Genomic DNA, 24570 nt, shown 5'->3' with positions numbered 1-24570 from the left:
CAAAACATCCTTTCAATGTTGTTGTAAGGTAACTGTGGTGGTTTGAATTGGTATGCCCTCTTCCCCCATAAACTCATGTGTTTGAATGCTTGGCCTACAGAAAGTGGTACTATTAGGAAGTATGTATGGCCTTGTAGGAATGGGCTTGTTGGAGGAAGTACATCACTGGAGAGGTGGGTTTTGAGACATAAGAAACTCTTAAGTCATGCTCAGTGAAACAGTTTGCTTCCTGTGGCATGTAGATCAAGATGTAGTACTCTTAGCTCCTTCTCCAGAACCATGTATGCTTGCATACCACCCTCCTTGATGATAATGGAATAAACTTATGAACTATAAGCTAGCCCCAATTAAATGTTTTCCTTTATAAGTGTTGCTATGGTCCTGGTGTCTCTTCACAGCAATAGAAACCCTAACTAAGATAGTAATATAAACATAACTATACTCATCTTATTGATGAGTTCAAATGAGTCATGAAGTCAAGCCCATTCCTCAGACTGAAAAGAATTTTTGACTCTAAATATACATTTTGTGGTAAGATCATCTAGATGCATTAATGGACTTGACCATACAAATTCCTAAGTAGCAAAGGAATTCAGATTAGAACTCAGGCTCCTTATTTCTTAGTCTGGATCCCATTGATGTGCCATTTTTTTCTAGTTTGTCATCACAGAGATAATCCTTGAAAGGACAGTTTTGAACTCTTGCTTGTTGTGAATAAGACTACAGAGAGAAGCTACAACAGCTGGCAACAGAGAGAAGCTACAACAGCTGGTAACCTACACAGAGCTTCCTTTCCCTCCTCCTTCACTTCCTCCTCGTTATTACAAAAGCCCAAGACCAAACTGAAAAGGAGAAGCAAGCTGGAAAATTCACCAAAAGCTTAAGGAGAAAATTGCTGAACTTTGTCTACTTCACTTTCATTTTTCTCTTTCTCATTTTTGGAACAGTGAACTTATTTTCCTAAGATCAAGAAAAATAGAATGAACTACAGCTGTCTTATACTTTATTAATGGGGAAGTTGGCAGCTTCACCACCACTTTTTTTTTTACATAATTCTTTCTATTTTAGACAAAATTTGGATTTTTTTTTAACACTTAGATTTTAAGCCTCTGGAGGGCAAAATGGATATCAACCATGCGATTTACAGAAGGTGTAGATAAATACGCAAATTTTTACTTGGTGCCCATTTAATTGTTTTTAATTAAGAAAAAGATGTATTAAATGCCAGTAATTACTAGCTATCACATAACCATCAAAAGAATCTCAACATTTTCTAACAGATATATGTGGGATGAAGAACTTAGGTTGACCACAGAGTATGGTTGACTTGGTAAATAAAAGACTGAAGCACATGCCAGAAAAAAAAATTCTTCAATTTTTCTTGAAAGTATTCTTTAAAGTCATAATTGCTCTCTTATTAACACAAACCCCTATTCAATAATATGAGAATATTACATCTTTATATATTATCTAGCAATGATGGTTTCTGTGCTGATTAGGTTCCCAATACTGTAACAAACTACTAGAGCTGACCAAGAGGAGAGATTCATTTTGGCTCATGGCTTCAGGAGTGTCCAATGATTTGTGGCCTGTGATGAGGCAGTGTATGATAAGGAGTATGATAGAGGAAGCTTCTTCAAAGTAGCTGAAAAGCAAAGAAACAAGAGGGGGGGCCAGAGTCCCACTATACTCTTCAATGCCATGTTGCCAATGATTAGATGACTTCCCAGCAGGTCCCTCCTCCTAGGGAGTGTAAAATCTCCAACGAGTCCCATACTATCAATATGAAGTCTTCAACCATGGGCTTTGGGGGACTTTTTAGATCCAAATAACAATGTTTAATTCAATATACAGTAGTGGAAATAGAAAGAGGCTGGATTCTTTCCAACTTTCTGCTTCTCTCTGGACGGTGTACCCACTGTATAAGTTCCGGGGTCACTTTCGGGCAAAGGTGAGATTCTTGGAAGTTCTTCATTTCTCCTAAATGATACCAAAGATCATGGCCTTTTTCCACCTTGATGATCATTTAATTGCTGCCGTGAGATGGAAGATCCTAGAAGCAGTAACAAGGCATAGGAGATCACCCAGAAGATCCCATTGTAAGACTAACAGCCCTTTAATCGAATAGATAGGTGGATTTCAAACGTGTTTATTCTCCTAATTGTAAATACTGCTAATAATAACATAATCACTATTAAACAGTATTTGATAATTTATTTTAAATGTCTATTTGGTATGGTTGAAACAAACTCCAAGATGAAAGCCAGTCACCTTCTTTTCTCCTTCCAAACCTCCCTGATTGGTTACACCACTCACCTGACAGTCACCTGTTGTCCCCACTGGGAGTTCTGGAAAAACTTGTTTGAAAACATCTTTTCTTTGAAGTCTACAGAATTTCCTATGTTGTGTAGCTCCACACTTTCTCTCACTGACAAATGATGGAAATTATAACTTACATTCTGTTATCCCAGGCAAAAACATTCATCAACTAAACCAAACACAAACTATTACCAAAAGGAAAGGTTTGCAGGTCCTCCACATGCAGAATTGACAATATTTGAAAAATTAGAAATTCTAATTCTTATTATTTGATTTTTTATACACTAACTGTGTATATCAAACTGGAATATTCTACCTCATATTGAAGTATAGATGCTATATGTTAATTAAAAATTACTTTTTTCCTAGTATTCAGGAGGCAGAGGCAAGCAGATCTCTGTGAGTTCAAGGCCAGCCTGGTCTCCAGAACGAGTGCCAGGATAGGTTCCAAAGCTACGCAGAGAAGCCCTATCTCGAAAAACCAAAAAAAAAAAAAAAAATTATTTTTTTCAACCTTCATACCCTAACTATAAAGCTTAATCATATATGAAGAGCAATAACAAAACCATAAAAACTTAATCAAATATGAAGAGTAATAGCAAAACCACAAACATCTCTTTGCTCATATCTGTAACTTCTTATATACAGTGACACACACACATTTATACTTCTTGACCTTTCTCTGCTTTGACGACTGAGCTATTAATACAATTCATTATTATTCATTAACTGCATGAAAGCATGCATTATTAATTATCCCACAGCTGGCATTAAAAAAAAAATCACAAACTTCAACAGACTGCAGTGACATTTCAGGGGACACTGAGGGGCCTCATTCAGAATACTGTCAAAGGCAGAGAGGATCTGATTTAGGCATGACATCAAACACAAAACTTGAATTTCTTGCACAAACTGAAAACCAAACTATCATATAGCCTCTCTGTGCTTTGGACTCAACATGTCTGTGTCTATGTGGGTAAAACTATTGGATGCATACTTTTTGGTGGGCTGTCCACAGCAAAGCGTGGAAACAGATGTGCTCCTGCTATTTTCATTACATTGGAAGCAAGAGCAGCTGTGCTGGGATTGCGTGCAGAAGACGTTCTCAGTGCTGCCTCTGCATTTGGGACTTGGAAATGCTGGCAGACAGAACAGGTTTTTACCAGGAACATCTCTAGACAGGGGCATTGGGCACTGTTCTTGGTTCCAGTCCATGCTGGAACTGTTCGTCAGTTTCCAAAGGTGTCAGAGTTCTGTATGAGAATGCAAGCTAAAGCTGGGTGTGGCCTCTACTGTGGCCTTCATTTGCATAAGGACAGCTAGTTTAGAATCATACGTTGTCAAAATTATCATTTTGATTACCTTATCATTTCAAATAATGAATGTGAGGGAATGGGTAGAAACCAACAATACAGTCTTTATGTAGTCCTTCTAAGATTATTTGGGCAGGGAGTGCTAAATACTGTGTTTTCTAGACACGATACACACAGTGGGGAAGAAACCCAGCATTTTGGTGAAAGAAAAATAAATCAAAGCATAAAAACAGCCTTCTTTTATGCACTTGTAAGACCTGACAATAACCAGATGGTAAGGTTTTTTTTTTTTTTTTTTTTTTTTTTTTTTTTTTTTTTTTTTTTTTTGCATTGAAGTGGTGTTTTATGTGCAAAAGGGCTATTTTGGGCCCAGTTTGGGAAATTTGTCACAGAAGTTCACTTGTCTTGAGCTTTTACTTCCTGCTGCAGGAGTCTGGTTTCATGTTGGTGCATGTGTTTGTACCTGGAAAAGAGATTCTTTTGTGCATGTCTCTCTGTGTGTGGAGGGCTCAATGTGCATGTGATTGGTGTTTTTCTGACTTTTTCAGAAGTTATCCCTGGGCATAGTGGAAGTGAGAATGATGAAAACAGATTTGTTTGAGCTGGGAATATATAGACAATCGGGGGAAAAAACGAGAGCTGATAAAAACAGAAAAGTGTTACATTTTTCTCTGGGAATTTTCAAACCATGGCATCTATTAATGGCATCTGGGGAAAGTTTCTGAAGAGAAAACCGAGTGGGCTGTGGCAAGATATGCCCTCTGAACAAGACTGAACTTTCTGCTTTAAAATGAAGCTCCAATGTTTTCACTGGGTAGCCCTGTAACCAGCTTTTTGCTGTAACCCTGCTCAGATTATTCGGCTGCAGGTGTTTCTAATAAGAAATAACATTCTGTAGTCTTAGAGTTCATTTTCATAAACTGCATAGAAAACCAGAATCTCACACGCTCTTTCATCTGCTATTCTTCTCTCTACAGAATTCAAATGACTTTTTTGAGGTAATTTTAACAGGAGAATGGGGAAGAAGAACACATTTAGTTACGGTCTCCCTACGGCCTTGGCATGAACTCTGATGCTACCACCCACTTAAGTGATGATGAGCAGACCCTAGGAGAGCATTCCTTTTCCAGCTGAGTAGTTTGGTTCTGAAGGCTCTGCTCAAATGCTGCTTGTCTTGTGTGCCTACCCTTCCTTTGCTATTTCCCTCTCTTTCTCTTGCACTCCTGGCCTTAGAATGTGGTTACTAACAGCTGATGTTTGACCAAGCTCAGAGAAATTGCTCTCAGCATTCCCATCAGAGAATGGCTATTAAAATGCTGGAATAACCAACTCTCAAGGAAGTGTTAATTATATTCTAGTTTTGGTTAAGTCCTAGCAAGTTTTAATGGCAGACTCTACAGAGTATTCTGTACTGACTGACTGTGGACTGAAGAGAACCCAGGGAACTCCACAGAATAAGAACGATGGCAATGCCTGGTGCTACAGGAAAAACCCTGGCTCAGGGCTTTCCTTTCTCCAGGGACCCTCACAGAGCACAGTGGGGTCCTAAAATGTCCACATCAGGGTCTGCTGGAAGCATCTTCTGAATTTGCATTTGATCACTCTCTAACATTCCCACCTTCATGCAGGACACTTGTTCTCTTTTGCTCTGGAATTGCTGTTACCATGTTCGATGTAAACTTTGCCTAAATATGGAATGTGAAAGCAGAAATGTAGGCTCTATGTTGACTGCAGCTCCTTTACTCTCAGGCAAAACACCAAGGCCAGAATCATAAAAATGGCTCAACCCCAGTTTCCCTATCCTGACAGTCCTGACATGCCAGCACATCCTCCAGCTGCCAAGGGAAAGAGCTTCCTCAACAAGGAGGTCAATGTCTCCTCCATGGTTGTCCTTCCCTCCCTTTGAAGGATGGACTCCATCTGCCACCACAGCTTCTTTCCCGCGCCTTCAAACCCCCTTTCACCTCATTCTTTAGTCTATAATCTACAAATTTCTCCACTCTTTCTAATCTCCCATCCTGACCCTGAAGCTCCCAACTGTTACTTGTCTGGGTTTGTCCATCCCTTCCGCTGGCCAAACCACATAGCCATCCTTTCCTCATATATGTCTCTTTCCATGCTGGTATCTGGTCCCCTTCCCCATTCATTCTTTAGAGCCACCTCCCACATGCTCTATTCCCTAGTTCTGTGAATGCATGTGTCTTCTTACACGCGCCTTCTTCCCTTTTCCTGCCTTCTTCAAAATTTGGAAGATCTTCAGGTATTTTCTACAGTCCACACTTTATTTGGCTGACATTCTTTTTAAAAAATTTAATAATTGTTGATTTGCTAATGAGTTCTCAGTAGATTTCTCCATTGAAGACCTAAGAAACAACAAAAATCATTTCACTTCATTATCTTAAACCCAGAACTTAGATGATGGTCTCACTACCTTTGCCCCAGCCACCACCCACCCCACATCTTCTACTCCCTACTCCCACTCCTCATAGAACCCTGGGAATATCAGTTCCTCCACTGTCTTCCACTACCTACCTGGGTAGAGCTGCTGAGCTCTCCTTTTCTGTGGCTAAGCAAATAAGGTCTTGCTGTAGCTACCTTTTCACATGCCTCATTCTTTCTTCAAATTCATGGTGTGAACTTCTCTAGCCAATTTTTTGTCAAACAAGGAGCTATAAGTTATTTAATTGCTTGGAACAGTTTCACCTCTTCTCTGCTGATACATGCAAACACAATTATTACTCGATTTGGACTTGTAGGATGACAGACACTTGATGAATGAAATGTTTTGCAATATATTCCATTCTTCTAAGCATTGTACAGGACTTTTATGAGAATCAGACCTATACTTTAAGAAAGTAAATTACTGAGATTTAGAAATCATAATTCTGCTGTGTGTCAATAAAGTTAGTCAAATCTTTGCTTCTCTGAAGCCTATATCCTATTGGTTCATACATGTGAGGCATGCAAATATGCAAACATACTGACAGTCACATTCTAAACATAGAAACATAAACTGCAGAAATATATAATTCAGATCTGCCTTAAAATGGGTCGTGCATGGCTGGTGGCTACTATGTTATTGCAGATGTAACCTTTACAGAGAAGAAGCAAGGGCTTGTGGGAAACCTGGATTATCACTCTTCTATTAATGGAGAAAAACATCCAGAAGTTCAAGTGTGAAGGACTTAAAGATACTAGGTTTCACTATCTGTGGACCACTAGAGATATACCAGAGGCATAGAGGAATGGAAAACAAGGTGTGATTCAAAGATAGACAGACATTTTGTGCCAAAAGGTGGTCATAATAAGCATGTTGGGAAGTGTAAAACTGAAAGTTGTGTTACAGGGGGACAAGAAAATAAAATACACATAAATCTTGTCCCAAGTTAATATGTTTGTATATTTAGGATCTGCCAGCAGCAGGGGGTGTTGGCTGTTTTCTTCTGGTTTCCTTTTCATGGCCTTGGTAGAAAAGCACAGCATATCAGAGGTTCTTGTAATTTATTTATATATTTGTGAGCACTTTGTATTTGTTTTCACTGTAAAATAATAATAATAATAAAGCAACACTTTCCATTTTGTCACCTTGAACTGTGAATGAGTTAAGAGCTCCAAAATAGTACAGGGTGGCAGTGAGCATTGGGCAAGCAAGATGACAGTGTCCTGCTCTGCCCTCTAGAAAACATGCCATGAGCTCAGATATGGCACACGGAAATCCAACACCTTCATTAGATAAGAACACTAAGCTGAGGTAGAGCACTGATCATTTCCGCCCTCTGCTTCTTCTGAGGAAACAGAGGTGAGGGTGTATCAGAACTGATGAAAGATGCACAGAGCCTGGTTTTTGTTCACATGGAAAACACATCTGTGACTAAGGGTGTCCTTGGGAAAAGTCAGGACACGTTTCATGATTAGATTCTCTACTGGAAGTAACACAACCCAGGTTTATTTGTGTATGTTGTTTAGATGTTTCAACTCTGAAAAGTTGGCTTATGAACTTTGCAGTTAGAAAAGAAAATAAAACACACAAAAGATTACATTAAAATCAGAAAGTCCTTTTATATATTGAATAACAGCTTCGTTTCAGCTTTACCTGTATCTGCTGATAGGCTATAAAGCAAGTAATGATTATTTTCTAAGTAAACCTTTTTATGTCACTTCAGATCATATTACTTAATTGTCATAAAAGATAAAATATCTATATCATTCAGCCTTTTTTATTTTTATTTAATTTAATAAATTTATTTATTTATTAAGGTTTTTCGAGACAGGGTTTTCCTGTGGCTTTGGAAGCTGTCCTGGAACTCGCTCTGTAGACCAGGCTGGTCTCGAACTCACAGAGTTCTGCCTGCCTCTGTCTCCCGAGTGCTGGGATTAAAGGTGTGCGCCACTACCACCCGGCCTTTTTATTTATTTATTTTTAATATTAAGCAAACATTTAAAAAACTTGGTGCACTTTTAAAGAAAGAAGCTAAAATTTCTTTACCATTTTGAAAGTAAAAAAAAAAAAAAAGGAAAACACATTTGGACATCTGTTCAAATTTAGTACCGAAATAAGAATGTCTCACTTTTATTACAAAGAGCAAAAGACAGGTTCTTGTGGGCCTTAGAAGCTCAGCCACAAACCTTGCCTTTTGAGTCCAGTGTTGCAGTCTCTCCAATGATGGACAGTTCTTTGTAACCCTGTACACCCTAAGGTATCCCTTCCTCTACAAGTGGAGCAAGGAGGGGCAAAGAGTGTGGGAGTTAGCTGGGCTGTGACAGGCCAGAGTGTGTGGGCATGAAGAAGTCCACAGCTATGGTCCTTCTTTTTTTGTTTTGTATTAATGAGTTCAGCATTTTACTGAACCTGTTACAAAAGAGAGTTAGTTATTCAGAAAGACCAAAGCACTTGATGTTAGTAGGCGCCTCAGAATCTTATTTCTTTGTTTCCACTTTCTTTGTCCTAGCTGGAGCAGCAGTGGCAGAAAGGGCAAGCTCTCCTCCTGTTGCAGCATCAGCAACTGTGGCAAGCCTAGCAGCTCCTACCTGCCTGCCAGTTGAGGCAGTTCTCCACGATCGATTCTGAATGTCCCAATCCAAACTGGGCTTGTTTATTGGTGGGAAATAAATACATTGCATTTCGTTATCTACTTCAGACTAAACACATTGTTTTTAAAGATGTATACTTGTTCACAGAAAGCTTTAGTTTTAGTTTTATTTGAAAAAAAGTCAAGGTAATTCTCACTTGGCGTTCTTTTAGATAGAATTCTTTGACCCTCGTTTGGGGACTTTTCTCTGCAAGTCGTTAGATGGGTCTAAAGTTCACAGTGGCAGAACTTTGTTTAAAGAAGAAAAATGCCAAAAGCCAGAAGACAGGGAGATATAGTTAATTGATGAGACTCTATTTGGGTTACCCAACAGAGTGGAGACTCATGAAGCGATTTGAAACAGCTAACAAAATATACTCAAAAATAGAACTAAAGTGATAAACAATGAAAAGAAATGAAATGCCCACAGGGTCTTGTAAAAGCACATCGCCATCCTTAACACTGAAAATTTTCCTATAGCTGATTTTATACAGAAGCACTCATTGATTTTATTTAACAAACTGGTTCCTATGTTTCTTTCAAGTGATCTCCTAAAATATTTCCCACAGAGCCAAACCCAACCATAATATGGAAAGGCAGAAATGTCAAAACCATCCTGTGATGGAGGATGGGGCTTATATTTATCCAGGGTTTACGCTTATTTATAGGAAAAGAGAAACAAATGCTTTTAAAGATTTTGTTGTTCTATTTTCTCTTTGGCTGCTTTTTTTTTTTTTTTAGATAAAAAATACAGAGTTACTCTTTACGGGATTAAATAATATGTGAGTGTGATTATGACAGCTGGTTACTGCATTTACTTAGATACTCCAGAAACAGTAAAACACAAATCCAGTGTGTAACCAGGCCTTGAGAAGCTAGGAAGGGCTAGAGAGATGGCTCTACAGTTAAGAGCACTGGCTGTTCTTCCAAAGGACCGGGGTTTGATTCCCAGAGCTCACATAGTAGCTCCATAATCCATAATCACCCATAACTACAGCTCCTGGGGATACAATTCCCTCTTCTGACCTTCATTGGCACCTGCATTCATGAATGTGCACACACACACACACACACACACACACACACACACACACACACACACACACACACAGAGCGAACAATAAAAAGAAATAAAGATAATTAAGAGGAAATAATAACATTTAAATGAGTTATAGTTGTTTACGTTTCTTCTTTTTTTAAAAAGGAGGGAGAATTGTTATTACAGTCAAAAGAAAAAAAGAACTATAGTCAGATTGATGGTGAAAGTTAATGATACCTGTAAATTTTTTTTTAAAGATTCTATCTCCATTTGCAAAAGTCAGCACTATGGCCTGTAAAAGAGAGAGGTGGGGGTCCCTCCCTTTCTTATGCTACTGAATTATCCCAAGAAAGACTCAGACAAGATTGCTTGGGATTAGGCAAGAAAACTAATGGCTTTCCTGATTGTTCCAAGGGGTCCTGTGATTGGGCTTTAGGCCAACACACTTTGGCCAACAAAGCCTCTCATTAAGAACAGTCTGTATGCCAAATTCCTCAATAAGAGCACGTGAAAGGGCTTCTTTTGACTTTTGGTCAAATCCATTTAAAATCTTTGCCATGGGACCCTAAATATGTCTGGAATTCCTCATACCTGGGCAGTCCTTTGTTCTTAGCATGGAGTTTCTAGTCAGTAGGGTTACAATGCTCTCAAGTAAATGCTTTCACAATAAAATATTGCTGTGGATCTGGGTAAAAGCCAGGCATCTGTCTACATTTGTGTCAGCTCTTGGAGGCAGGAAACTTGCCTAACACTCCTGTGTGGGTACAAAGCTGGACACAAGATAAACACTTACTGAATTTGAAAACAAAAGATGAAACAAAAACAAAAAACCTAAACACTGAAAAGCACTAAACAGGGCATTTCTTGAGCATGCAGAATATGCACAAAACTACAGGTGGTGGACATTTTTGGAGACTCCTTTCCAGGCCATCTGCTCAGTTACCCATGGTGAGGACTTCAATGCTTGCACTCTACAGAAGTTTTTCACCCTGGGGAGCTCAGGCGGATGGCAGTGTGCCTGCCTCAAGGCTCTCCTCTAATCCCTCCCGCTTTGAAATGCTCATTACCAGGAAGGCAAGTCCCCTGCTTGGATCTGGTCACAGGGCTGTAAAAAGGGCTTTCACTTGAGTGCCTGTCATTCTCTCAAGTCTAAGACAAAGGACGGTTGGCTAACATCTAGTCCTGAAAACATTTTCTCAGGTGTTACCCATGTCTTTTCTATAAGATTTGAAATGAATAACACAACATTTAGATAATCCAGATGAAGGATTTAGATGAGTTCTCTTTACAAATGATACTCCCCTATTTCAAGTTGGGAGGAGTTAGATACAGTAAGTGATGTGGCTGAGCCCCAAAGCAAGAGTCAGGGCACTCTGGCAATTGCTATAGCACAGGCACACCACCTTAGGTTGCTCTAAAGTCTCCTATCTGGGGCAAGCCATATCTTCAGGGAAAGGAACTAAAGTTCCTGATACTCTGATGAGGAATTCAGCACTTCAATGTCAACCATGAAGATCTGGAGAACTGGAGAAGTGCATTTCTCTAACTTGAAACAATATTTGCAAATGCAAACTTCAGAAAGAGCAAAAACCTGAGATGTGGGACAGGTCTCAGCTGAAAGAAGTGAGAGTGGCCACAACAAGATGGGACATTTTTGGTTGTTGGAATTCTTGACATGCTTTCGTACCTTGAGCTAAGAATGTCAATGGCTATATGGAAAGCCCTTTGGTCCTTTAATGCATAATTTCCACTCTAGGGTTGTCTGTTCATTTCTTTGTTTTTCGTTTCATCTTAGGACAATTTTTCTAAGTAGTAGGAGTCAAGCTCAGCTATGTTTATGACGTCCATGTGACATTTTTTAAAAGCCATGTTTTTTTTAAAAAAAAAAAAAAAAACTGCAAATTCAGCTGTGCTGAAGCAATACCGTTTTCATGCCCTCAAAAAAAAAAAAAAAAAAAAAAAAAAAAAAAAAAAAAAAAAAAAAAAAAAACTCCCCAGTACTGTCACCACTCTGTCAAGTGTTTCTCTTGACCCTTTCTCAGCACTCCTCTCTTTGAGCTCCCCCTGGAGGTCAGCATCTTTTGTCAATCATTGTTTTCTGAGAGGGGAGAACAGGCCGCTGAGGTAGGAATCATCTTAGCACTGTTAGTGCTAAGAAAAAGGCAATGGAAAGAGAGTAAGAGTAATATTTATGTGAATCTCCCCAATGTTTTGTTAGATAAGTACCCAGAGTACTCTGTGTGTTGAACTTCACAGGCACTTCAGAAAATTCAGAGACTGGGGGAAAGTAAAGCCATATATAAGCAACTATTCTCCCTTCCTTGCTGACACCTAAATTCTTTCTTACCAACACTCCTGCTTTGATCTTTTAAAGTAATCGTGTCACCAGGATTCATTTCAAATTCTCCCCTTTCTTGTTTTACATTTCTTCCTTTCTGTACTCCCGTTTTCTCCTGCTTTCAATTATAGTCAATTTTCCAAGGATTTCTACCTCACAAGCTCTCTGTCTCCACACTGGAGTCTTCTGAGTGACGAGCTCATGCTTCCGATTTTCTTTTGGAATTTTCAGCGAGGATGTTTCAGAGTCATTTCAAATCCAATACAACCGAGCAGAAATCAAAAGCTCTATGTCTTGGGAAATGAGCATGGGCAGCTGCTAATCTAGGTGACCACTGGGCTAAGACCTCTGCGGGATGTTCAAAGCAGAGGTAGAGGTGAGGGCTCTGAACAAGGTTGTTGGAGAGTAACATGAACAAACTCAGTAGCACACCCGTTGCTGCTGCTTCTTTTGGCTCAGTTTCCTTCAGTCTCAATGCTCCCAAGTTCAGTTTACCCCCGATGCAGCATGTCTTAGAGAGCTGGGTATATGTGGGGCCAGGATTGATTGCCAAATGGTGCTTTCTTTTTCTCATATTGTCTGTCTTTCCCTCCTCTATCTAAGGAGATTGGAGGCTGCAACCAAATGAGCAAACAAGAATCCAGCCCCACTCAACCCACATTAAATTCTCTCCCCCCTACTCTCTCTCTCTCTCCAGACTTATATGTAGTTTGTAGATTTCACAGGGAGAGAACTACCATTGAAAATAAAAAGGGCAATCTTGAATCCCAGTTGAGATTCAGCTCTTGAAAACCAGGCATTTTCTTTATTCATTCTGCATCAACTTAAGGCACAGTGTGGCCTGCCTTTGCTCTGCCAAGCAGCTGAATGCAGCCTCTCAGCACTGCCCTGCCACCTTCTAAAAGGGCTGCTGTTGTCGCCACCCCTCCCTTTCAGCCTTGCAGCCATTCACAGCCCAATCGGACTGTCTCCTAATCCAAAAGGCAAGCTCTTTTGATGCTGACTTCTAAATACAATAGATGCTGCCTTCTTTTCATCTCACACAGTGTTGCTGTTTAGCCAGAACATGGAGACTTTCCTGCAGGAATCACAGTAGACTCTTTCCTTGTAGAGAATCACAGATAATTAAGAACACAGTTTTGGTTTGCAATATACAACTGGGTACACCATGAAAATCTTAGCTATGTGGAGGTTTTTTTTTTTGTTTTTTGTTTTTTTTTTTTATGAGAAAGAAGCACCCTCTTTACTGGGATGGCCTCAAGGGTGAAGTGAGTTACACTGTGACAGCTTACAAAAAAGGCCATACAGTGGTGAAAATTCAATAAAAAAGAAAAAAATCCAACCACACAATAGGCTCCATTGAAGAGTTCTAATGTCTTATGTTTCTTTATTTTTTTCTTCACTCTAAGTTACCAAATTTGCATCCCTTTTCATTTTTATGGACTTTAAATAGAAAATATGTCCCCTTACAAGGCAGGTAATTTAGATATTTAGATTTTGAATTTAGCATCATGAAAGAAATCTTTTATAATTGCATCTACTGGACTTCATTGAACAGTACTGTATATTGCTTGCATTATTTTTAATTGGAGTGTTATTTTGTTGAGTTAGTTTATTAAAGGGCCATATGTTTTATTTTATAATGCTAAAATTCTCTCTCTCTCTCAAACACACACACACACACACACACACACACACACACACACACACGCAGTCTAAATGAATGAAGGAAGTTAGCAAGGCTTGAAGACTGAAGTTAGTTTCCCAATTTTTGCTAGTTTACATGCAGTGTTTGCTGGGGAGTGCTGCAAAATGTCTTGTGTTCAGAGGTAGAGCAAGGCAGTGTTGCACTTGGCTCAGGCTTTGATGAGTCAATCATTAGGCTTTTGGAACTGCATTCTGAATCTAGTGCCCATCTGTAAAGAACATGTAGAGACCAGGGACTAGCACGACTCCCTTCCAGTCTAGTTACAATCAATTATAATATGGTCATGTACATCACTGTCACTGACTCCCTTGCATTAGGCAGCTTTTCATCACTGTGACAAAATACCTGAGATAATCAACTTAAAATACTGAAAAGTTCACGCTACTCATGATTTCAGAGCCTTTATTTCACAGTTGCTTGGTCTTGTGGCTTCAAGTCTCTGATGTCACTGTAGTACATCATGGTGGGAGTATGGGGTGGAGGAGAACTTTTTATCTCGTGGCAGCCAGGAGGCAAAAAGACAAAGGAAGTAAGACCACAGCCCCAATAACCCTTCCAAGAGTGCCTCTCTAAGGATCCAAATTCATTCCACAAGATTGCATCTCCAAGAAAGGATCTTTTGCTTCCTAATGGCAAGATAGGTAGGGGACCAAGCGTTTAACATATAGGTCTTTTGGGGACAATTGAGTTCCAACTATAGACTTCCACAATCAATCATGTATCCCCTTGCGGTTCTGTTTAGAGAAACAAAATAAAACAAAATGACTTTTGTCTTTAAGACATTACCCCACTGGGAATTTAAAAAAAAAAAATCTATGAGCCTTAGGAATTTAGTCTAAAGGAAACTACTAAGAGGATTTGTCCTGACTCCAATGCCAAGAACTAGATAGCCTAATTAGTCATGTCTGCCATGATTGCACCCTAGTCTACAGCATTGATTCTAAGGATCAAGTTTGCACAATTTGAAGGACAGTGCTTGTATACTGTTTATTGTTGCTCTTTTGTTTTTGAGCAGTATCACATTTTTTCATTACCTTCTTTCAGTCAGAATACAAAATAAAAGGATTATCATGACATTTAAAGACATATATATCCTTGTTCTTAGTTGATATCTTTCTCACCACCCTATTCCGCTCCCTTGATTTTTCCCTCCCAGGTTGCTGGGTTATTCTTGTACACACACATACACATAGTCATATCATCATATTTCAGTAGTTAGAAAAAGTACTGCAGGCAAATGAAACAGTATGTGTTATTCCAAGAGATAGGAGAGGTATGGCAACGTCTGTGTAAATAGAGAAAAACATTAGAAATCTAATTACTTTGTAACCTAAGATAACTGGGTTATATGATTCTGGGAAATTTTACTCTTTTTCTTTAAATTTAAAGAAGTAGCTTGTTAAGCTAGCACACAAAATGATTGGTTGCAGCGTGACATTTTCATATATACATGTTAATCTACTTTGATTTCATTCTTGCACTCTTCTCATTTTCTTATGCCATTTTCAACTTCCTTCATTTTTACAAGGAAACCATGCCGCTCTTATTATTTTTAATTGCTTAAGGACACAAGAAGGTGAAAAGAAAACCTATGCCATTGGCAAAAAATTAAACCTAGGAAAATTATTATTTTCAAAAGTGCCAGAGAGCACTGCTCAAAGTAGACACTAGAATGGAAGGCAGGGCAATGAATGCATGTAGCTCAGTGGGCAGTATAGGAGTCCAGGCACAGCAAAGGGTCATCTGGATATCTGCTGAGAGGGATCCCGAGGAAGGTGTCTGAGAAAGGTTCTCAGCAGGTTCCCAGATATCAGAGGATTTTTTTTTCGGTTTTTCGAGACAGGATTTCTCTATGTACCAGATCCCATAACGGATGGTTGTGAGCCACCATGTGGTTGCTGGGAATTGAACTCAGGACCTCTAGAAGAACAGTCAGTGCTCTTAACCTCTGAGCCATCTCTCCAGCCCCCGGCCGAGAATTTTTATTATTCTCTTTCTCCCTCTTGTTTCAAGAGTCTTCTTTTTATTTTGATTTCTGATTTTCTAAAATTGTGTCCTGCTTGGTATTTGCTAAGCCCCATAAATATTCGGTTTTTGTGTCTGTTGTTAGTTTTGGAAATTTCTCAATCATTATTAATTAATGTTTCTTTTACCTCCTTTAGTTTGCTAACTATGCATATATTGCATCTGTTGAAATTGCTACATTATTCTTTAGTGGTCTGGTTTCTATTTACTATTATTATTTTGTTCTCCCTAATTCAGGTTGAGAAATTTCTGCTAACTCATTTTGAAACTCATTGCTTCTTTCCTCAACTATTTTCTAGTATATCGATGCGTCTGTAATAGGCGTTATTCATTTATGTTCCTCCAAAACTTGGTGGGAACATCTATTGCTTGCTGAAGACACCAAGTTACAGAACATGAAGAAATCAAGCTGCTACTGATCTGGAAGTTTTATCTCTACTAGCCAACTTTCACAGCACTGGAAGCTGCTATGTACTCCACTAGAGAAGAAAAGTAATCACCAATCATACCCCGCTGTGAAATCTCCAAGCCACAATATTGACTGGCTCTGTAAGACATGTGGACTTGTGTTAATAATGACATGAACATCATAGAAGTAACCAAAAACTTTCTGATTGGATTTAAGTCTGTTCCACAAGATGAAACTCATACCTGGCACCATTACTGGGCTAAGAAACTATGGATAGACAGGTCATAGACCTTAAGGAAGAACATATGAGTATTATTCTGCCAAATGAACATAGTATTAAACTAACTCCTAAATAATGACTTGTTATGTGCACAGATCAATATATCTCTCATCCAAGAAGCTTGCAGGAGATGGTGATTAGCACAAAGGCCCACAACAGGCTACAGTACTGAGAATAAGAGCTGTCAGAATGTTCAGCTCTAAATGGATTATGTATACCATGTACCCTCTTTCCAAACTCAGGGATCATTTCAAAGGAATGACTAGGAAGAGTATAAGAGCCAAAGACAGTGGATGACTGCAAGGAAACTGTCTTTTGGATAAAACAGGGCAGCTGTAAATATGAATGCACAGTGGTTACAACAGTACACTCAAAATCTACAGAATCCTAAACCAGAGTAAATCCCAGAATGGGAGGTGGATACACAATCCCACTCCTAGCCATGGAGCTATTGACACTTGTTAGCTTCTGGGAGATACAGAGACAGTCTTCTCTAAGAGTGTGGTCCCTGTTGTGGGACCTCACTCCAGTGGAAGATCACACATCAAGAATGTTTCCATAGCCCAAACTGGTCTTGAAGGATTAAAAAAAAGGGGGACATAAATTTGGCTGGGTATAGAAGGGGGTTAGATCTGTGAAGAGTTGGAGGAGAGAGGGTGAATATAACCAAAACACATCATGTGAAACTTTCAAAGAACTGATGAAAATCTTCAAAATTTTATATTACACTATTTTAATTGTGTGTGTGTGTGTGTGTGTGTGTGTGTGTGTGTGTGTGTGTGTGTGTCTGTGTGTGTCTGTGTGTGTCTGTGTGTGTCTGTGTGGTGTGTCAGTGCTCATGGAGCTCAGAGTCTTCATGTCTCCCTGGAGTTGTCTGAGTAGTGCTTGATATGGGTGCTAGGAACTGAACTTGAGTCCAACACTGGCACATGCTCTTAACCACTGAGCCATCTCTCCAGCCCCAGGGTTCTATAATTTTAGGAATAAATCTTTCAACAGGCCTGTGCTGCAAGGCCAGTGTCCCAAGAACTTGCTCACTCTTTTCCTTTCTGTGTATGAAACACGATGTCTGAATAGTCAGAGGTTGAAAGAAATACCCCGTGTGGAGGTAGTAAAGGACTGTACAAGCCTTCTTTCCTAGAAGTAGGACTCCACCTGCTTTGGAGAGACCTGTTCTTCCCTCCACAAAGAGATTCTGTTTGCTTGTCATGGAAGAACTGAGTGGGCTTGTGGAGGTAGAACCCACCAAGGGGGGGGGGTGGTTCACAGAAGGCTATTTCCTTAGGAACATTCTTTCTCATGTTGGGTCACATTAAACCTTCAGCATCTGACTGAAATTACTACTAAGTGCCTAGACTAGCCAACAGTTCCATAAGCTTCCTCCTCTAGTAAATATGTAGAGCCTTGACTCTGAGTTTCAATGTCCTGCTAGAGCTGGCTTGCTGTGCCACCTCATTTGTTTCTGATGTGTCCCGAAAGAGTCATTGGTTTTCAATTTGTTATTTTTTTCCTGTAAAAATGACTGAGGCGTGTTCTAAACTTTAAATGTGTCAGAACCGACTGTAGCAGTTTTTTTTCCTTTATTCTTCAGTACCAATGTTACACTCATAGCTTCATCCCATGATTCTTAAATACATCCATTAAAAAAAACCCAAAAACAATAACATTGCTTTCTTTCAAGCTTCTTTGTCTCAATTTAGATAATTTTGAAGCTTCTCCAACTGCCCCCAGTGGCCCCCACATTTCCTCAAATTATGGTGATCTAGTTTTCCAGTGATGGTCCCAGTTTATGCCTGTTTTAGAAGTCGGATGATTACAGCATCGCCTTTCACTGTCTCAAAGTGTTCCAGTTTGGCAAAAATTATGTGGCTGCCCTAATTGTAGTAAGCCTTGCCTTGAAGCTGTGTCTGTCTTCAAATTATCTTCATAAAATATGATTATCTCTCTCTCCTGTAGTGGGCTTCTCAAGATTGTTTTCTCAGTCCATATGATAAAATTTCAATCTGTCATTTTATCAGGGTGTCTAAGATCTTCTATCCATAAACCTACAGTGTATTGATTTTAAACACTTATTTTTTTCTCTGTAATAGAGTAGGGAATGATGGTAGTTATCTAAAACATTCTAAATGGAAATCGAGCACAAGGACACAGAAACAAAGGGCTTTTCATACTCTGAGAGTCCATTCCTTTGGCATAGAGAACCTCTGCCACTTGGTACTGCTAAACTGTAAATCTGTGAACAGAAGAAAAAGACTTTTAATGTTCAGAAACTTTTGAAGCCCTTATCCTGATATATATATATATATATATATATATATATATATATATCCTTAATTTAAAAATAGAGGCAGAAGCTTTATTGGATTTAGGAAAGTTTGTTGTTTTATTGGCCTGCTCAGTTGATTTTCTTGGAAAGAATAAGCCAACAACGATATTTAAGGAGCACATTTCAGTGTAGCTAGCACTGACACTCAAGGATTGTAGTGATTTGAATGGGTACCTCCACCCCGACAGACTCATGTGCTTGAGTGCTTGGACCATAGGGGAGTGGCATTATTAGGAGGGGTGATCCCATTTGAGTAGGTGTGGCCTTTATTGGAGGAAGTATGCCACTGTGGAGGTAGGCTTTGAGGTCTAATATATGCTCAAGCTAGGACCAGTGTGGTACATGGTTGCTTCTGCTGCCTGTAGATCAAGATGTAGAACTCTAAGCTCCTTCTCCAGCACCATGTCTGTCTACATACCACCATGCAGATAATGGACTAAGCCTCTGAAACTTTAAGCCAGAACCAATTGAATGTTTTCCTTTATAAGAGTTGCTATAATCATGGTGTCTCTTCACAGCAATAGAAACCCTAGAACAGGGATGTACCTCAGGATAGCCATAATCTCTGACATTCAGGGACGGACCTCAGAGTAACCTCAATGATTGGAGTACAGACCGCTCAGTGTCGTGTCACTGAGAGTCAGAAGTACACATAGTGTAGTGTCCTGTTATTTTCTGCTGGGTAGGAAATTGTATTAATGTGATGTTAATTACCATGATAAGCACCAAAATTAATGAATTTCTGCATATATGGTGTCTCTCAGAAGTCACACACTACTGTGATTCTAATGTCTTGGGCCCAAGATTATGGAAGTCATCTTATTATGCAGTTCATTGGTAGAAGGACATTTTGGATCCAAACATCCTCATCCCAGAGAAGGAAGGCTACACAACTCCACTGAGAAAATATGAATCTTTCAGATAATGGTTGAAGAGTTTGGAAGAAGTCTGGGACATTGACAGCTTAACATTCACATTGGAAGGCATTGCTGGCTGGTCAAGGTTGCAGTCTCTTATGGGCTTTTTCCAAAAGCTCATTGACATGGAAACTCCCTCCCTCCCCAGAAAAACTCCCTGCCTCTACCTGCCCTTATGTGGAGAATGTCCCTGAGCTTGAAGGACTGACCTTATCTGAAAGCTGTCTCTAAACCAGATGCCTGATTTATCTTTAGCTCAAAACTTGGCACAGATTCCTGCTTGAAGACTTATGTTAGGAGCTCTGCTATAGGACCCCACTGCTATATATAAAGCCTTGTGGTAGAAACGCATCAATTAATGAAAATTAGGGTTTGTCCCCAGGCTCCCTACTCCTACACATTCCTTATACTCTGGAATAAAGTTGAACTAATTCACTGAAGTCTATCTTCCAGAGGGCTGTCTCCAGCCATCCTGAACCTTGTTCCCTGCTTCTGTCCCTCCTGTCTCACGGACGAAGGAAGAAACAGAGTGACACATTCAGGATGAGGCTAAATTCTCATGTGGTATTGATTACTCATTTATTCTTTGGAAACAGTCCTTTATGGGGGAAATTCTCTGCCAGGAAGCATTGAACATCCTTGACCCATATGAGGAGTTTTATAAGTGGAGAATTCATCTAGGGTCCCTTCTCAGGGTCAAATGATGCTGTACCATGAGATGACAGTCAGAGCCTTTTCTGTGTCCCCTCTCCAGCATCTGTTGTCTCAAAGGTGAGACTTGAAGATGTACTCCTGGCTCCACCTTTGATTGTTATTGCAATTCTCCTAAGCTGGTATTTGCTGAGCCTGCCAACAATTACCGCTTATTTATTTTTCCTTTTCATTTCCCTTTGTGTTTGCCCAGCTTATTGACTAGGCTTCAATCATTTGTCCCACCCAGACAGGAGTTACACCTGACTGGAATCTAAAAGGTACAATCATCTTCCCATTTCTAGGCGGAGCAGGGTAGACAAATGTGCTGACTCTCTGTTTTGGTAACTCTGTCAGCCAGTACCCACCTCATCCACTCTGCCTGCCCTTTGTGATTTGTTATTTGTTTGTTTGGCTTTCTTTCTTTCTTTCTTTCTTTCTTTCTTTCTTTCTTTCTTTCTTTCTTTCTTTCTCTCTCTTTCTTTCTTTTTTCCTTCTTTCTTTCTTTCTTTTTTCTTTCTTTCTTTCTTTCTTTCTTTCTTTCTTTCTTTCTTTCTTCCTTCCTTCCTCTCTTTTTTTCTTTCTTCTTTTGAGACCAGGTTTTGTTAAATAGCTTGGGTTAACCTTGACCTCACAATTCTTCTGTTTCAATCTACCATCTGGGATTACAGGCATGTGCTATTGCATGTGGCTTATCCTCTCTGTTTTAAAGACACTTTGTTGCTGTTTTTTATTGCAGTTATTTATGTATGGTAAGGACAAAGTTCAGAGGATGACTTCCATAGACAAGATGGTGTGTCACAATACAGATCTCAACAAAAGAATGCAGAGCACAACAGGGATGCATGGAGAAATCCTATCTGTGGTCACTGCCAGAGAGTAACAAACTCTGAGCAAGAATGTTTATCAGTTCTTGTAGGAAATGTATGAATAAGCCAAGCAAGAAATGGCTAGTTTGAAGACTCATAGCAGGCTGTAGTTGTCTGGCATAGCCCTCGAGTTATTGGCAAGACAAATCAGAGGAACCTAACCCTCCCTAAGGTCATGTGCCTTGAAATTAAACACCGTGAAGTGCTATCAATAATATTAATTCTTCATGGCAAATCTTTACTATCAGCAGTCTTTAAAGGTTTATTTTCTTTAGATACATTATAAGCAAGCCACGCGGTCACTTGAATGACAACTACTAGGGCCTTGCCTTGTGCTCAGCTATTTTGAGTGGGGAACTAGCAATTAAACAGTACCTCCATCTTTGATGATTTTCCAGTCTGATTGTGTGGGGCATCCATAGTCATTCTGAGAAGACTCCAGCTGCAAAGGTCACCAAAAGACACCTGAGACTGAACTCAAAACTCCTGCTTGAGCTCATGCTAAAGTTACAGCCACTACAGGAATCCTGAAAGGGCTTTGGAAGACTGTTCTCTCAGTATGACAAACTGGGAGAAACCTTGGTGACCCTGTTCACCCTGTAGCTATTCTCACTCACTCCATGAAGACTGCAGCTCCTTGGCTTTAAAAGACTGTTATTAGTGTCATACCAGGCTTGTGACTGACTCCTAAGCAAGGCTTGTGATTGGTCTATAAGTAAGTTTTGTGATTGGTGGAACTGAAAGCACATGCAAGCTGTGATTAGTGAAATAATAATCTGAGCACAACATACCATGGACCTATTTGCTAGCTATATCAGCACCTAGCAGTCCTGTTAGGTTCATTTGGAAGATTTCTGTCCTAGTATAACAACACTTGGCCTCAACAAAGGTGTCTCCCACAACATTATCTATGTGTGTATTTGCATGTGTGCCTGTCATGGACAGGATGGATGAACTGGTTTCACAAAGACCAGAAGTGTCCTTGTGGCTTTTAGCCCAAACCTGTAGAGCAGCTATAAGAATATAGTTGAAAAGTTCCAGAAAGGGATAGGAGGCAAATGCTGAGAGACTGTGGAAAGCAATGAAGCAGAGGCCAGGAAGTGGGATTTCTAAGCATCAGTCATTTCAAGAGTTCCTGAGACCCAGGCAGGGTTAAGACCCAAGGGTCCTTACTCTAAAAGCTCAGGAACTGTATCACGAGGTTTTGGATTCCAGGCTGTGGTCAGTTAACATCCGGAGCAACAAACATCCAACCTGAGTCCCTACAGTTGTAAGTCTCAGACTTTGATAGCTTGGAGCAACAGGCTTCTAATTCTTAGGCCCAATAGGTTTGACTTCCCATCACTTTCTCTAGCCTGAACACAGAAAGCTGGCATTTACAGTCTGACTTTTAAAGTCTAGAACCATTAGCCTTTAGTTGTCAATGTTTTGAGTTCTGGGTTTATAAGTACAGCCAGTAAGCCTCCAACACTCATGAGCTCAGAGCTAGCTGTCAACACAAAGGGGGCAGTATCCATGATTCTATCTGAACAGAGAGCAAAGATGCTCAGAAAACAGTGTATGACTTTAGGGTGGGTGTACGGGGATCCACAGTGTGCATCTTATACAGTAGACCATTAAGAATGCAGATTCTAAGTTGACTACTGTTTAAGAAGTGGGTCTGTGAGAAGAGAATCCTTCTATAGAGAGGGGGCACAGGAGGCCAAGATGATTAGGCATGTTACAAGGTTGTCCCGAATATAGATTAAGTAAGTCGGGTGCTGAAGTGTCAGGCTGCCTGAAGCCAGAAACATGGTTAATGTTCCAGTCCTTTCTCCTGTCTCTTTGCCATCCATGCTCCCATCAAGAGACTGTAACAGAGGCTCACCTCTGTTGTTGGATAGTGGCTGCAGAGAGATTCGGGATTGATGTTGGGATACTGCAGCAGGACAAATCTCTCCTCCCAAAGGCTTTATAGCATCCCCAGTCTCTGAAAGCCTCAACTGTATTAAAAGAGCCTTTCAGTTGCTGAGCATGCAGTATCATTTAACTATTGATGCTCCAATGCTTCAGGGAGTTGAAAGTTTCACTCATGGACTAAGAGAGGTGACACATGTCTATAATTCCACCTGAAGCAGGAGGATCCTGAGTTTGAGGCCAGCCTGAATATAGCAAGACTCCATCACAAACAAAACCACTAATGTGGCTGAATAATTAAAACTCATTAAAATAACCAGAGAAATAATGGTTCACAAATCTGACTGTTTTGCAAGATATGTAGGCTTCAGACATGCATTTAGAGCAGTGGCTCTCAACCTGTGGGTCAAACAACTCTTTCATAAGGATCGCATATCAGGTAGTTACATTAAGATTCATAACAGTAGCAAAATTACATTTACAAAGAAGCAATGAAATAATTTTATAGTCCAGGTCACCACATGAGGAACTGAAGGATCTCAGCATTAGGAAGGTTGAAAACCATTGATTCACAGAATAAAATGAATATATTTTATGTGCTTACTTAGGTGCAAACTCTGTATCATATGTACTACATAACACATATTATTAGACTGTATATTATTCATCTATTTCATATTAATTTAAGTGACTACTCATTAATTGTTGGAAAAATTAACAATTCTTGGTGCTCTCCAACAGTCTATATATAAATAGGCATTGAAAGCTGTGGAGAGTATCTGCTCATTTTTATAAACAGGTTGCCTATGATCATGAGTTTGAGTTCTATCTCTTCTGCAATTCATTGGCCATTGTCTTCTCAAGTTTCATGATAGTATGGTCCCTCTCCTCCTCTGGACCTAGAAAAATGACACTTTTCCCAGGTTAGAGCCGTAACAAAATTACAGGGAAGAATTCCATCTGAAAGGATATATTTCTATTTGAGCCCTTCATTCAACTTCACAGCCATAAATGTGACGTTGGATGAGAGTTAGCTTCTCATTGCTGTCATCAAATACTTGACAGGAAGCAATGTAAGAGAAGACATGTTTTTCTTGACTTACAGTCTAGTAAATAAATAAAGCCCAACAGGGTGGAGAAGGCATGGCTGTAGAGATGTGAGGCCAGTGAGTGTGTTATGTCTGTCTGCAGACAGAAGCAGACACTGAACAGGAAATTTGGCTGAACTAAGAAACCACAAGGCCTGGCTATAGTGACCAGTTTCCTCCAGCTAGCTGGGTTCACCCCGGCTGTGAACCAACAATGCAAATATATGGGTCTCTGGGGGAGACATTTCACACTCAAGCCACAAGACTAAGGAAATATTGGAAAC

At 39.8% G+C, this 24570-nt stretch overlaps 1 long non-coding RNA gene across 1 annotated transcript in view; it reads right to left on the bottom strand.

Annotated features, from left to right (window-relative positions):
* Positions 1-1044: 1044 nt before the first annotated feature.
* Positions 1045-24570, bottom strand: part of LOC113833729 — a 36706-nt gene continuing 13180 nt past the window's right edge. Inside the window, exon 4 of the long non-coding RNA XR_003481864.2 lies at positions 1045-2053. This is a non-coding gene — a long non-coding RNA (uncharacterized LOC113833729). The remainder of the gene's footprint in view (positions 2054-24570) is intronic.

This window comes from Cricetulus griseus, chromosome 2 (genome assembly GCF_003668045.3).
Source record: "Cricetulus griseus strain 17A/GY chromosome 2, alternate assembly CriGri-PICRH-1.0, whole genome shotgun sequence".
NCBI lineage: Eukaryota > Metazoa > Chordata > Mammalia > Rodentia > Cricetidae > Cricetulus > Cricetulus griseus.
The sequence above is the reverse complement of the archived record's forward strand: the minus strand, read 5'-3'. Positions and strand labels throughout refer to the sequence as shown.